At 43.0% G+C, this 13,553-nt stretch overlaps 1 protein-coding gene across 10 annotated transcripts in view; it reads left to right on the top strand.

Annotated features, from left to right (window-relative positions):
- Positions 1-967: 967 nt before the first annotated feature.
- The window catches only part of BRD1 (bromodomain containing 1), a 67,050-nt gene continuing 54,464 nt past the window's right edge, over positions 968-13,553 (top strand). For 3 of the 10 annotated variants that reach the window (XM_071733816.1, XM_071733824.1, XM_071733825.1), the window contains exon 1: positions 10,593-10,985. The gene's annotated coding sequence lies outside the window, so the exon portion shown is untranslated. The other 7 variants (XM_071733818.1, XM_071733819.1, XM_071733817.1 and 4 more) reach the window with 7 other exon arrangements.

Genomic DNA, 13,553 nt, shown 5'->3' on the forward strand with positions numbered 1-13,553 from the left:
GGGGGCGGGCCCACGCACGACGCGCAACATGTCAGCTGGGCTGCGGCCCGCAAAATGGCTGCCCCGGGGCCGTGACGCTCAGAGGGCGGCGGGGAGGCTCCGGGGCCGTGCCCGGATCGGGGCGGCGGCGGCCGTCGCGGGTAGCCGGGTGTCCTGCTGCTCTGCCTCGCAGCGGGGCCGGGGTGAGACGGGAACCTTCTCCGCAAAGGCAGCGGCTGCTCACCTCCCACCCCTTCGTTCCTGGTGTGGTTGAGGGGGGGGGGCGGCGGCGGTGGCTGTTGCAGCTCTTAGGGTGGCGGGAATGGAGCAGTCGGGGGGCTCGTACGGTGCTGTGGGCCTCTCGGCTTCTGCCGGGTCGGTAGTGCCTTCCGCGGGAATGCGCGGGCAGGCGCCCGACCTCCCCTGCTGCCGGAGCAGCCGTTCCCCTCCTGGCAGCGGGGGCTGGCGGGCGGGGCAGCGCGGGGAGCTGGACCCTGGCGGGCGGCGTCCGCGCCGCGGGCTGCGGGCAGGCCCCGGGCTCGGGATGGACCGGCAGCCTGCCCCGGCTGGAAACCCGAGGAGAGGGACCGCGGACACCCCGTTATTCTGAACGCAGCCCTCGCCGTCGGTCTCCGTTATGCATGTTTGCGTTTAAAAAAACCGCACCCGATGTGTACAGATCTGGTTTGGGTTCTGGGTTCAGTTTTGCTTTGCTGGCAGCCACAGTGCCTCGGGAGGGGCACTTCAGAAGACACTTCAGTCCGATTTTTGTGGCCATCACAGGGAAGGCTGTTCGGGGATGAAAGATACCTTGCCTTGGTTCAGTGGAATTTTCCTGGATAAAGCTCCTCCAGTTTCAGTGGGTTGTTTTCTCTGGTCTAGGAGGCTGTCATATGGACTGTGATCCAGGCTTTTCGAGTGGGATAAAGCAGGGTGGTTTGGTTTTGTTTTTTTCATGATTGTTGTTTCTACAGAGAGTTGGGTAAATATATCTCTTTGAGACTGATGTTAATTCCAAGTGGCAATCATAGATTTCTGCTTCTTTGACTTCAGTGTCAGTGGTCATAATAACTTGCATCTTACATTATGGTTAACAATAACAGCTCTAGTTTGGAAGCAATGCAAAGTTTTAGATTAAGATGTTAAGAGAGATAAATAGTGCTTAAGAAAGTACTTTTTTATCTGAGTTGCTTTCATCAATTAATGGACTGATTATTATTTTTAAATGAACAGATTTAGTCAGCTTCTTGGTCGTTATATGGCAGGATATGAAGAAGTTGGTTGATCGCTTTTTGATTTGTAATAGTGAAGCTCTTGAACCTTTTTCTGTACTATTTGTATGTTTGTGCTTCTGTAGTATTGGTGAGGTCTTCCTAAACGGATGGTGCCAGTCCATCTAAAATTAATTATATGTTATTGTTAATTGGAAGTCGCATGACATTCAGATGCTTCTCAAAATCCCAACAAAATAGCTGCTACACTATGTGCTGGCAGTTCTTTGCTGCACATTTTAACTTAGGGTGTGTTTTTACTGATCCAGTTGAACTGCTACTATAGTCAATTGAGGCCAAGTAACTGAGGCCAAAATGACTCGAGGTAAAGTTACTTTAACATACAAAGTGCATTTATATGAATACAACAACTTAAAAATCATCTTGGATCACATCTGCCAACTGGATTCAGTTATAGAGTTGTGGGAGTTTAGTTAAGAAGCTTCTGTTGACAGGAAATTACGGTGATTATTTAACAGAGAATGATAAATAGAATAGTAAATGATAAATAGAATTGAGTATTATAAATAACAGAAATCTATAATTGTATAAAGCATTTCTTAGAGGGCTATACAATTGTAACAGTTATGTTGAATTTTACTTGCAATTATATAGTTACACTTACAACACTACAGAAAATCTGATAATATTAGAACATGTAGCTCTATTAACTACTACTAAGTATTTTATTTTTAGTCTTTGAAAAGTTTCCTAGTTTGTAGTTGAAAATTTTACAGGAAATTAACAGACTAGAAATTCACTTCACTTCATGCTTTTCCACTGTATGTTGCACTTTATTCACCTCTGTGTACCTCTTCATTTCTTCATACATCCTAATCTGAAAATTTCATAAAGGACCAGTGAAAGTTATGACTAATGAAAGGTGATTAGTTCTTTAGACTATCTTCTAAGTGTTTTGAGAACCAATCAGTGGTTTAGTGTGTAATCTATAGATTTGTATCACACATGGAGTGAAATAGCTGGAACTCCTTTCTGTTATACAAAAATACACCAGACACTTAAAAAAGTAGGTCTTAAAAATCTGAGCAATGCTAAGGCTAGGAAGTCTTATATCAAACAAACAAGTATTATGAAGAATAAAAGAGGTGATGATGGTGATCTGGTAACAGGCAAAGGAAGGAGTAAGTAACTGCAATTCTTAGAGAAGGCTCCAGACTGCTTGCTTGTGGTGAATGTACAGTGAATGCTCTGGTGTAGCAATAGTCTAAAGGCAGAGATCCTCCACAGAGCATGTGGTCTGAGGTTACATAGGTGAAAGAACATAGTCATTTGGCAAGATGGATATTAGGAAAGTCTGTGCAAGCCATCTTGACAGGAGGAAACAAAAACTTTTCTTATTTTACTTCAGAAGAGTTTTGGGTTTTTTTCATTTTCTCCCATTTATGCCTTTATAAACTTGTTATCAATTTTAGATATTATGAATAAACACTTCTGTTTGCATGTTTAACTGAGTCTGGCATGAATTAAAAGTCATCTGATATTAAATTAATATAAAAAAGTAACTTAACACTCCAGTTCCTGGAGCAAACTGAAGTATCTGTCTCCCCTGACTCTGTTTTGTAGAATATTGGAGCGCTAAGAGAGCACTATCCCAAAGAAACATTTTGGGGTTTCTGGAGAATAGGTGTTAGCAGTTCAAAGTAGGAAATGTCACTGCAGTAACCATAAGTAACCAACTTTCTTTCATTCTTGATACTGAGTTGCACATTGAACTCAAAACGTTCCAGGGGAGTCTGTAACAAGAGCCTAAAACCACTTGGAAACTACATGAAAACCTTGTATCCCTTCCTTCTGTGACAGAACTTTAAGTATGTCTTAAATATACCTATTCCTCTATCAATATCAGGTTATGTGTTCTTAGGCAATTGTAGATGTTAAGTGGCTACAGACAGAGCTTTGTATTCTGCAGTCCCAGAGTCTCTCCAGTCACTGAGCTATTCATCTTAATCTGATTTTTTTTGCTTCCTTCTGTCCATTTCTTCCTTGGTATGTTATCTATATTACATGCTGCAGTGATATTGATATACTTCTGTCTTTCTCAATGTATATACCTTTGAAAGCATTAACTGTTGTAATGGCATATGGAAGTACCAGTGTCAGGAGTATTAACTGTTTTGCTGCTGTTACCTTGTTTTAGCAGAACTGGGCAGTTAATGTGTTTGTCTCCAAGCCTGCTCTGAAAAGATTATTCTGTTTACTGAATCATTCAAACCTTTGGCTTCACCTATAGCAAATTCTGCATCAGTGATGCAGAATTGCTGTCTTTTGTATGTACTGAGGTAGTATATTCATTAAAATTATCTCTTCTTATTCTTGGATACATTCCAGTTTCTTCCAGAACCCTATCTAGCTAGTATCACCTTAGTGATCAAAACCTTAAAATAGAATTGAGAAGTACTAAATTTGGATGCCAAACTTAGTATGACAAGGGTCCAACTTCTAAGAACACTTAATATATAAGGGTACTTATATATTTAGCATATGTAACCCCATTAAATTCATCTGGCACTTTGCTCTGCTCATCAGATCCAAGGTGTTAAGTTGGGTGCACAGAAGATAAAGAATGAGCTATTACACAGTAGTTGTGAGCAACCTCAAGCAGTATTCATGGTGCCTTTCTGATTTTATATTAATTATATAATTTGTTACAAATGCAAGTGTCTAATCTCTTTATCATCCTGGATTCATAGCATATCAGAGGTGTACTTGGAGTTGAGCATATAATAGTATGTTCAGAAGATTTATTTGTACTTACCCTTTATCTGTAGTGAGGGAGTTGCTGGAATATACCTTCAGAAGTGCTCAATTTGAAGTTCCTATTCTAGCTTTTTTAAGCCTATTGAGATTTTGTTTGCATTATTAAGCAAATTGCAATATTAAGCATATTCTGATATCCGTATATCAGAACTGATTTATATATATTTGGAAGATCTCTTTATTAGCCAGCATCAGGCACTGCCTGAATTGTTATGTGTCAATGAAGCAAAGCAAACTTGCACAGGGCTTGTTACTGTTTCTTAAATTATACAGAGAAGTTGGTTTTCTCTGAACAGGGGAAGTTGAGCCATGTCTGATTCTCTTGTTCACAATTTTTGTGGTTTTCATGCACTGAGTCTTGCTTCTGACTTTTTTTTTTTTTACTTTATTTTGCCTCCACAGATTTTCATGTCACTTTCCTCCGTATTCCTTCCCCATGTAAATGAGATGAGGTTTTCATGCTGAATCCCTATTTTGGGATTTCTTCTGCAGTAAATGAGTAGGGATTCAAACAGCAAAGCTTCCACCATTGCATACTGTCTTAATCATCTGCAGACCAGGTTTGTCTTCTAGAATGATTAAGGAAGAGGTAGTAAAATAATTAAGACTGGATTTGTATCTCATTGCTGACTGAATTTTAACTTAATTATACTAAGGCTGAAGTATTAACTAATTGTAAACTGGAAGTTGTTTCTTGGAGATAGATGTTTTTGAGTGACCTAACTAGGAAAATTCACTGAGAGTTAATACTTCATCACATACTATACTTGCAAGCTTTGATACTGACAAGAAGGAATTTAGAACAGAGAAGTCACTTTAATAAATAAATTTTATATGTTATTAAACTTTCTGAAAGCAGTCAGTAACTTATCTTTGTTTGGATGAAGGCTGTGTTAGAGAATCTTTTCCAGTGTAGAGGAAAGGATAAAGGAGCAGGAAAGGGTTATCAGAGAAAGCAATAATGTATTTGCAGTAATACTGTTTATATGGCTTATGCTGGCTTAAGCAGTTATCGAGTTCATTCTAAATAAAGTATCTTCTGAAATCCAAACCTGATAAGAAGAACAAGCACATGCAGAAATTAGAAAAAAATGTAGGGAAATTGATGTTTGATTTGAGAAATATGTTGTGTAGCAGATATTTCTTGTGAAGAGCCCTTTGTTTTCACTGTGGCTGCCTTTGACCAAAAAAAAAATTCCATTCGAATAGGTGGTTGTTTTTGTTGAATTAACTTTCTGTAAGTTCTGTCTTTATCTGCTAGTGAGGTTTCCTCATCATGTCTTGCAAAAAGAGAAGTAAAACTCCAATGTTTAGCCCCAGTGCTTTGTAATTCTTTGCTCTGCAAGTGTGGTATTTTTAGAACTTTTCACGTAGCAATTATTGTTTTGCTTTTTGATTCCTACCCATTACCACTGACATTTTTTCTTTGCCTGTAACTTGGCCTAGTTGGTTATGCAATGTGAATTGACAGACACTGTAGCTCTAAACACAGAGCTGCTTTCGTCAGCAAAGCTAATGACAGCAAATGACTAGGGATGCTGAAGGGGCACTCCTAAACCCTGGAGTTACTTTCCTGCTGCCTCCCTTGTGCTGGCAATCATTTTTGTCTCATCATGCAGGGAGGCAGTTCTGGGAGCTAAGAAGAAAAGCAGTAATTTGTTTATGGAGGATCATCCTGATGGCAGCTACCATTTGGCAGGAATAGTTTCCTATGAAGACTATTGCAGGTGAAGTCACTACACAGAACGTAATAAAGGTGCCGAACTGTAGACACCAGGAATTGAATAATTAATGCCAAAGAGGCAATGATGGGAGAGAAGGGGAATAGTATTCCCTTGTTCATGGTTCTGTCTGCTATTTTGTAAACAACAATGTCATTATACCGAAGACTGCAAATAACTCTGCTCCAAAGGTCTGTGCTTAATAAAATAGCCTCCAGTTGCCATTTAGAAGACCTACAGGTGAGTAGATGGGCAAGCTTTGTACTTTAGCTGCAGCAATTTGTAATTTGGGGATTTTTGAGTTTTGTTTCTTTTTGCTGAAGTGTAGTTTATGTATGTTTTCACGTATATTCTAGTACTGAAGATATTTTTTTTTTGGTTTTGTCTTTACAGTGTCCAAAAGGGGTGAGCTCAAATCCCACCTTCCATCATGGAACGTTTATTAGCAACAAGGCACATGCAACAACAAGCAACTGCAAAATCCCAAAGGTATATGATGTTAAAGGATTCAAGTGAGATAGTGGAAGGGTAAGTAAGGCAGGAAATAGGTTTGTCTGTCAATCGTGTATCTCAGTGAAATCCTTAACATATCTTTCTGTCTGCAAATGACAGTCCACGTATTCTTATTGCAGGTGACTCCAAGCAGTAGTTCCCACAAATGCTTACAAGGAAATGGGGTAAGGAAGGGTATTTGCATAGCAGCTGTACAGCTTAAAGACCACTCTGTCAAATGATCTTTAAGTATTATCTATAGATAACAGTCCATAGGACTGCTTAGCTGATGCAGCTTACAGAGGTATTTTCTTAGCAAGAAGACTGATGTAGCTTGAGTTCTGGTGGAGCTCTGATGATAAAAAGGCTCTGTCTTTATCAGTACCATAAAAGGCATTGACAGCCTCTAGTCTGTTTTAAAACTTGCATTTCAGTGAAGACTGTTCACTTGGATCAACATGAACTGTTCTGGGGATCTAAAGGGTCTTTTTACCAACTTTATACATAAAGAACCACTTTGATACTGAGGATGAGAAAGAAATAAGAGTTAATGAGGCCATAAGAAATAAAAATATTTTATTCCTTAGCAGTTGGTGTACATGAATGAACAGTAATACTCTTTCATCTTTAGTCATCCTTTTGTCATAATACATCTAAAACTTCAGAAGAATGAAAAGGAAAATGCAGACAATTCTTCCTACCTAGACAACATGGAAGATACTTAGTAAACATATAAATAAAAGGGGCAACTTTTTTCTTCAATAGTTGAAGTCAAAAGTTTGATCCCCATTCTGAAATTCTCTTCCAAGACTTTGGACCATGTATCCCTCTCAGTCTAATATTGGTAACTGGGAGATACATCAGTGATATGTAAATTTGTGTGTAACTATAGGAGTTTGCAAAGATCAGCCAGAAGAGGTAGAGGGATGCTATACCAACTCATAGACTGAATATAAACAGTTATAGGTTTGTCAGAATGCTGCTGTAACATGTCTTTTGATAGGATTGCAGCATCTTTCCTACGGTGCATACTGTTCTGGTTTCTGTTGGGTTTGTGAACAACCTTTCTTGTGAGAACAACCAGCCTTGCACAGTTGTGCCTGTGAGTATTTTACCAATACCATATACCACGACTGATGAGGTAAGTGAGGTCATAAAGAATCACCTTGCAGGATGGGAGGACCATGGCAATGCTTTATCTTTTGAGAGAGTATTTTGGAGAGGAATATTTATCACGTATAGATGAGTCTGAAGCTGTAAATCAAATAGTGGGGAAGCCAGACTTGAAAACTATAGGATAGATTAACTTGAGGCATTGTACAGAGGCATGACATGACTTGGCAAGGTTAGGCAGATGCATCATCTTGCCACACTGATGTTAATGGCAGTCCAAAACCTATCCTGAAATTGAAGGATTCTTGCAGGATCTAAATAAGTTGTGGAATGGGCTCTGCCTCTTGCTTGGCCCTTCACCAGGCAGCTGTTTAGATGAGGAGAGGGATAGGGATAATAGAGTTCCATCCAGGGAAGATCAGCACAGCTGGTGATATTTAAGTTATGCAGTAAGTCTGTGTTGATCTTTATTTAAAAAATATGTAAAACCAAGGTAATACATTGTGGCAATGTATAAATGTGTCTCATGAAGTTTGATACTGCAAAGAAAGGGAGGATGCCAAAGCCAATAAATAGCATTTGTGCTTCTTTACATGATTCTTACTTCTTAAAGTGTTTCTCTTAAGAATTGGATAACTAGTGCAGGTGAAATCTGGTAGGCAGAAGATGCTCATTCTGTGGCAGTCTTCCATGAAGAATGAGTCAGCAGGGGCAACTTGAAAAACTTGATACTGCCAAGCAGAGGAGTGAAGAATATGATGGACTGAGACTGAAGTCCCATGCATATGTTGAGCTAGTGCCAAAAAAAGTGGTGGGGGTCATCTAACTATGGTTCAGAGGGCCAATTATTTTTTGCTTGAAGTTGTACAATATCCCAGTGGAATTGTTTTCTTCTTAACCAAAAATAGAAAGAATACTATTTTGAAGTATGAATCTCCTTGTGACACAGAAAAGAAAACATATTTGACTGGTCAGATGCCCCAGACAACACTACATACTGCTGCATTTTGAAATATGGGTGACATGCTAATACTTAACATGGAAGGGCTGAAGATACTGATCTGGTAGCCTGTCATACAAGAAATGCTTCAAAAGGGTAAGGCCCCTAATACTGAACTACATGTTGAACCTGCCCTGGTATTTCTGCTGAAGTATCATAAGGAATGACAAGCATTCTGTGCTAGAAGCTAGACAATCCACAGCAAAAAATCCTCATACCTTCGTACATGGATTTGATTGAGAGGATTTAGAACACCTGGCTGCATGTTAGTAACTTGAGGTGGAGACACTGTCTTCAGTATGGGAACCAGGAAATGAAGCTCAGCAGTTCTTTGAAGTTCTATAGAGAATCTGAGCAGCTATTCTGCTTTACATTAACGTGCATAAGAAGCTTTTAATTTCAAATCTATTAGGAGATCAGGTTCTGGCACCACAGCACACTTGTCATGATTGATTCAGGCCGTCCTACAAGTCCTTGGTCAATAGGTTGCGGGAATCAATGCTGCCACTGTCTTTTTAATGAAATAATTTTGGAACTGCCACTTCCTGTTTTTATCAGTGTGGAGTTTAAGACCTTACACCTTATGGATGGAGTGTTCTTACCAAAAGTGCCCTGTGCACTGGGCAGGCAGAGCTGGATGATGAATCTCAAGAAAAAGTCACAGAAGTAGAGCTTACTAGAGAGAGTAAAGCATAAGTTTTACCTACAAAAAGATGGTTAAATGATACAGATACCAATAAGGAACACTGCATTTTCAAAGGGATGTCCAGCTATGGAATGCTACAATGCACCTGGTAGTAAAAAAGAAACTGGAAAAGTGCCAGATTTACTTGTGAGTCAGATGTGTGAGATATGGACACCATCAAGCTCTCTGTAGAAGATTTGTCTTCAGTTATAAAGCATTTGTACAGCTGCAGGGCAGACACACAGGTGGATTATTACTTAAAAGATAAAACATGTTTTCTATCACAGATGTGATTTTATTAATAGCATCTTGACAATATTTATCATTTTTATACTTTGTGCCCAAATGTATATAATTTAGTATGCTAAATCCCTCTAGTATTATCTACCACAAGCTGAATTCCAGTGCAACAACATTGATTTAAATTACCATATTGCAGGTCATCTGAGTCCGATGTTAGGTCCTAAAGGTTTATTTCTTCAACAAGTGCACTTGCACAAGTGTTCACAATTTTAATAGCTTCTGTTTTGTTTAGAGATCATCATTCTGGGTGGTCCCTGATGGGGGGAAAAGGAGTTGGAAAGTGCAGGATTTCATTAGCAAAGTTACTTAAGCTCTCTGGACCTTAATTCACTTTCTACAATTATAACGTGACAGGTGATTATATTTTTTATTTCCTAGTCATAAATTTATTGTAAGACCAGCAGTTGTTTGGGCAGCTGCTGTGTGAGGTGACCACAGTAGGGCTAGAGAAAAAGTAAAAATCAGTCATTCTGAAGAAAGCTTTGCTTAGTGTGTGGTTGTTAAGAGACGGGCAATGAGAGACATACCTGCTCTTGATCGTTTGCTTTTTACTACATGCAGGACATGTTAAGTGTTGGGCTGGGCTACCTAAAAGTTGTTTTAAGCACGTGGGTGCAGCTGACGTGCAGAAACGTATTGCAACAAAATCCACTAGATCTCGACTATGACTGTAATGGCTGTCTTAAAATAATGTAGAACAAAGGGTGTCCTTCACAGGGAGGGTCAGAAATAGCTTTTGCTATGGCAGAATGTAAGGCTATTAACCAGATTATTTACAAGCAGCAGCCTGACCAGGAGACCACGCCAGAACTAACTTTCAAGCAAATTTTCTACGCACGAATCTCGAGCTTGGACTTCCCCCAAAGAAATAATAGATACCACTCGCTTCTAGTTTCGAGCCTGGTTTTGTAACAAGCCGCGTCCCGCCCCCGTCTCCCCTCCTCCTCCGTTTTGTTCACCCTGCGCTGGGGCGTTTAAATGTTCTGGATGGGGGTGGTGCCGCGGCGAGGCCCAGGGAACGGGCTGCGCCGGACGGGAAGGCGGCAGCTGGAGCACTGCGCTCCCGCCCTGTCCCTAGAGGCGCGGCCCGGCTCAGTTCAGCTCAGCTCAGCTCGGCCTTCCCCTCCCCAGCGCTCCGTGCCGGCTGGTGCCGGGCCGGCCGACCCCCTCGGCCCTCCGCCATCCGGGGGCGGGGAGGCGGTGGAGTTCAGGCCCCTCCCCGTGGCGGCGGCGGCAGCAGTGGCGGGGCTGGGCGGTGCCTGGCGCCCTCACGTCCCTTCCCTCCCTCCCTCCTCTCCTCCCCCCCGTCGGCGCAGCGCTGTGGTGAAGCCGCATTGTTTGTGCCGAGGGGGGAGGGGAGCTTCTCAGCCCCGGGAGCTGAGCGCCGAGCCCGCAGCCGGACGGCGACCTGTGCCGCGCCTCACGAATGCGCCGCGCCCGGCTGCAGCAGCAGCCCCGAACCCAGCGCCGGGTCGTCGCCGTGGGCAGCGCGGCCCTCTCAGCGCCCGCTCGCCCGCCCGCGGCTGCCGGACACGGGGCCAGGCGGCAGCACCGGCGGGAGCTCCGCCATTAAACCGGCCGCAGCGTCGGCCGCAGAGGCGGAGCGGGAGGTCTGTCAGCCGCGCTTCGGCGGCTCCCACAGCGTGAGTGAAGCTGGGCGGGCGGCGGAGGTCGGCGGGTGGGGGCTACGGGGCCAGGAACCGGCGGGTCCTGGAGCCGGCGGATCTCGCCGCGGCGGGACGGTAGACCGGAGGGAGGAAAGGCAGGGCGGGCTGGGCACGGCAGCGGGAGAAGCCGCGGTGGAAAAGAGGTGGTCGGGGCGAGGCGGGCGGGCGGGGAGGCTGCGCAGGGGGGAGCCGAGCGCGGCGGTCTGGGGGAGGGCGCCGCTTGAGCTGTTTTGTCAGCCGCCATATTTGTGGGCCGAGTATTTTCGCGGAGTGGAGGGAGGTGACTGTTGGGAAGGGCTGGAGATGATGGGCCTGGGCAGGAACCATCCTCCCGGGGGCCGGGAGGGGGGAATGCCGGGGCCGGGCAGGAACCATCGGCTCGGAGGGGTGTGTGCACGCTGGAGGCTCCCTGGGCGTGGGCAGGAAGTGTTAGCGCAGCACCGGGGAAGGCGGGCCCGTGGGTGTGGGCAGGCCCGTGGGCGTGTGCAGGCCCCGGGCGCGGGGCGGCAGCGCGGGGGCGGCGGGAGCCGGGATCGCTGCGCCGTCCCGGTGCGCCGGGCTCACGGTGAGGCGAGGCAGGGCCGGGCCGGTCCGCCAGCGGTTCGGGGGAGAGTGGTTCTCGTTGCGTCGCTGTTGTGCCCGCGGGCCGCTTCGCCAGGTGACGTGAGCCCCCGTTCTTAGCATTCCCCGTGGGGGTGATCCTGCTCCGCATCTGAACTTGTGAGTGGCGTCCGCCCCATATGCGTGTAAGCGCTGTTTGCTTACTCTCCGGCATTATCTAGGATTAAAGAGCATTCCTGTGTCTTTCTCTTTTTAATGGTCTGCATGAAAGTGTCCATTGAGAGTGGAATTCCCTTCTCCATTGAGCAGGGCATCCAGGGACCAAAGGTAATTTAACTGAAAAGGAGGAAGGTAACTAGGACAGCGATTGTAAAAGGAATTTCTAATAAAAAAGCATACGTTATCATGCTTTTCCTGTTAGCTTTATCCATCCTGTACCTTGATAAAAAGTCTGTTTTCCCTCATACCGAGCATTCCATATAAACAGCTGTTTTTACGTACTTTTGTTGGGGTGAGGTAAAGCGTCTGATGGTGACTGTCTTGCCAAGCAGCTGATGTAATTCCAAGAGGGAAAAGCTGTGGATAACGTGTCTGTTTTATCTCCTGCATTTTTAAAGTTGTTGTAAGAGGCAGAAAGGTGTTCACAGAAGTTCCTTAAAGAAACGGCGTTTTTCTGGTAGTGTGGTATCTCTATAAATACTGAATGGAAACTTAGTTTACTCTTTTGCAGATTTCGGTTCATGGTCTGCATTCCTATGGATCTACGGGGTACTGCGGGGGGGGAGGGAGAGAAGGAAGAAAGATGTGTGATAATTAACTAGGACAAGCAGACCAATTGCTAGTCAGGAATTTGTTATGCAGAAATCTGGTCTTCCTCCGGAATGTCTATAGGACATTTGCAAACAGAAGACTTTTAGAGAAAGAAAACAATGTTGCTTTGCCTTCCAGAGCATGTAGGTTACTCACACTAAGTTTCTATGAAATTTGGCCATAGTACTACCAGTTCCAATTTTTGTAGGGTATTTCTCTGTGTTTGTGACTGTAATTTTTAAATTTAGATTTATTTACCGTTGAGTATTGCTGGGTTCTTGCTTAGATGTTAGCTCCGTTTTTTTTTTTTATCATTCTGGTTCATGCAGTTTATTTGACTTTTACAACAAATACTCCTAAATTTTAAAGCAAGAACACTTCTGCTTTTGAATATTTTCTTCCCGTTCTTGTAACCTGCTTGCAGCCATGCTTAAGAATTTCAGGAACAGAGGGGATACCTTGGAAATCTGGCATTAATGTAGTTTTGTGGGTTTTTTTTTTCTCCTGGGTTAAATTAGATAGTGAAATTAAATTTGATACTAAAGATAAAGTTTTTTACATCTAGACAACATTAAAGACCAATTATATATGAGGTAAACATAATGTAAGTGATCTGTTTTTCCTGATCAGTGGCTAAATTAAAGACATACTGTGAGGTTAAAACATTTTGATCTCTAGTATGTGTCTGTACACTGACACACTAGTGTGTTTTAGCTGAAGAATCCCTTGTTATTTGTTTACAGTCATAAACAGAAATCAGGGCCAGTGTGTTATCTTTGGCCTATGAATTGTAAAATGGATTGTGACTGAGAACTAATTTTTAATTTCAAGTAAATTATTAGTATGCCTTCATTTCTAGTTACTGGACTTTCTGTAGCAGTATCAGTGGTTTAAGCTTCTAAAATACTGATAGAGAAATTGGTATGATTTTATCCTGTGTTGGTTTGCAAGATTAAATAATTAAATATTTCTTCTGAATTTGTTTGAAGGGTTGGATCCTATTTTATTTACCTCTTGTTCATATAGACCATATCCAAAATCTGTTACGCTCAAACACTGTCTGTTGTCTGTTTTGCTATAAAAAACAAGTAATAAGAGTTAAGGATTGTTTAATAGACAGATCTGTGAGCAACACAGTTCTTCCTCGAATAATAAAACCAGCTTAGACTGGGG

Source organism: Heliangelus exortis, chromosome 1 (assembly GCF_036169615.1).
Source record: "Heliangelus exortis chromosome 1, bHelExo1.hap1, whole genome shotgun sequence".
Classification (NCBI taxonomy): domain Eukaryota; kingdom Metazoa; phylum Chordata; class Aves; order Apodiformes; family Trochilidae; genus Heliangelus; species Heliangelus exortis.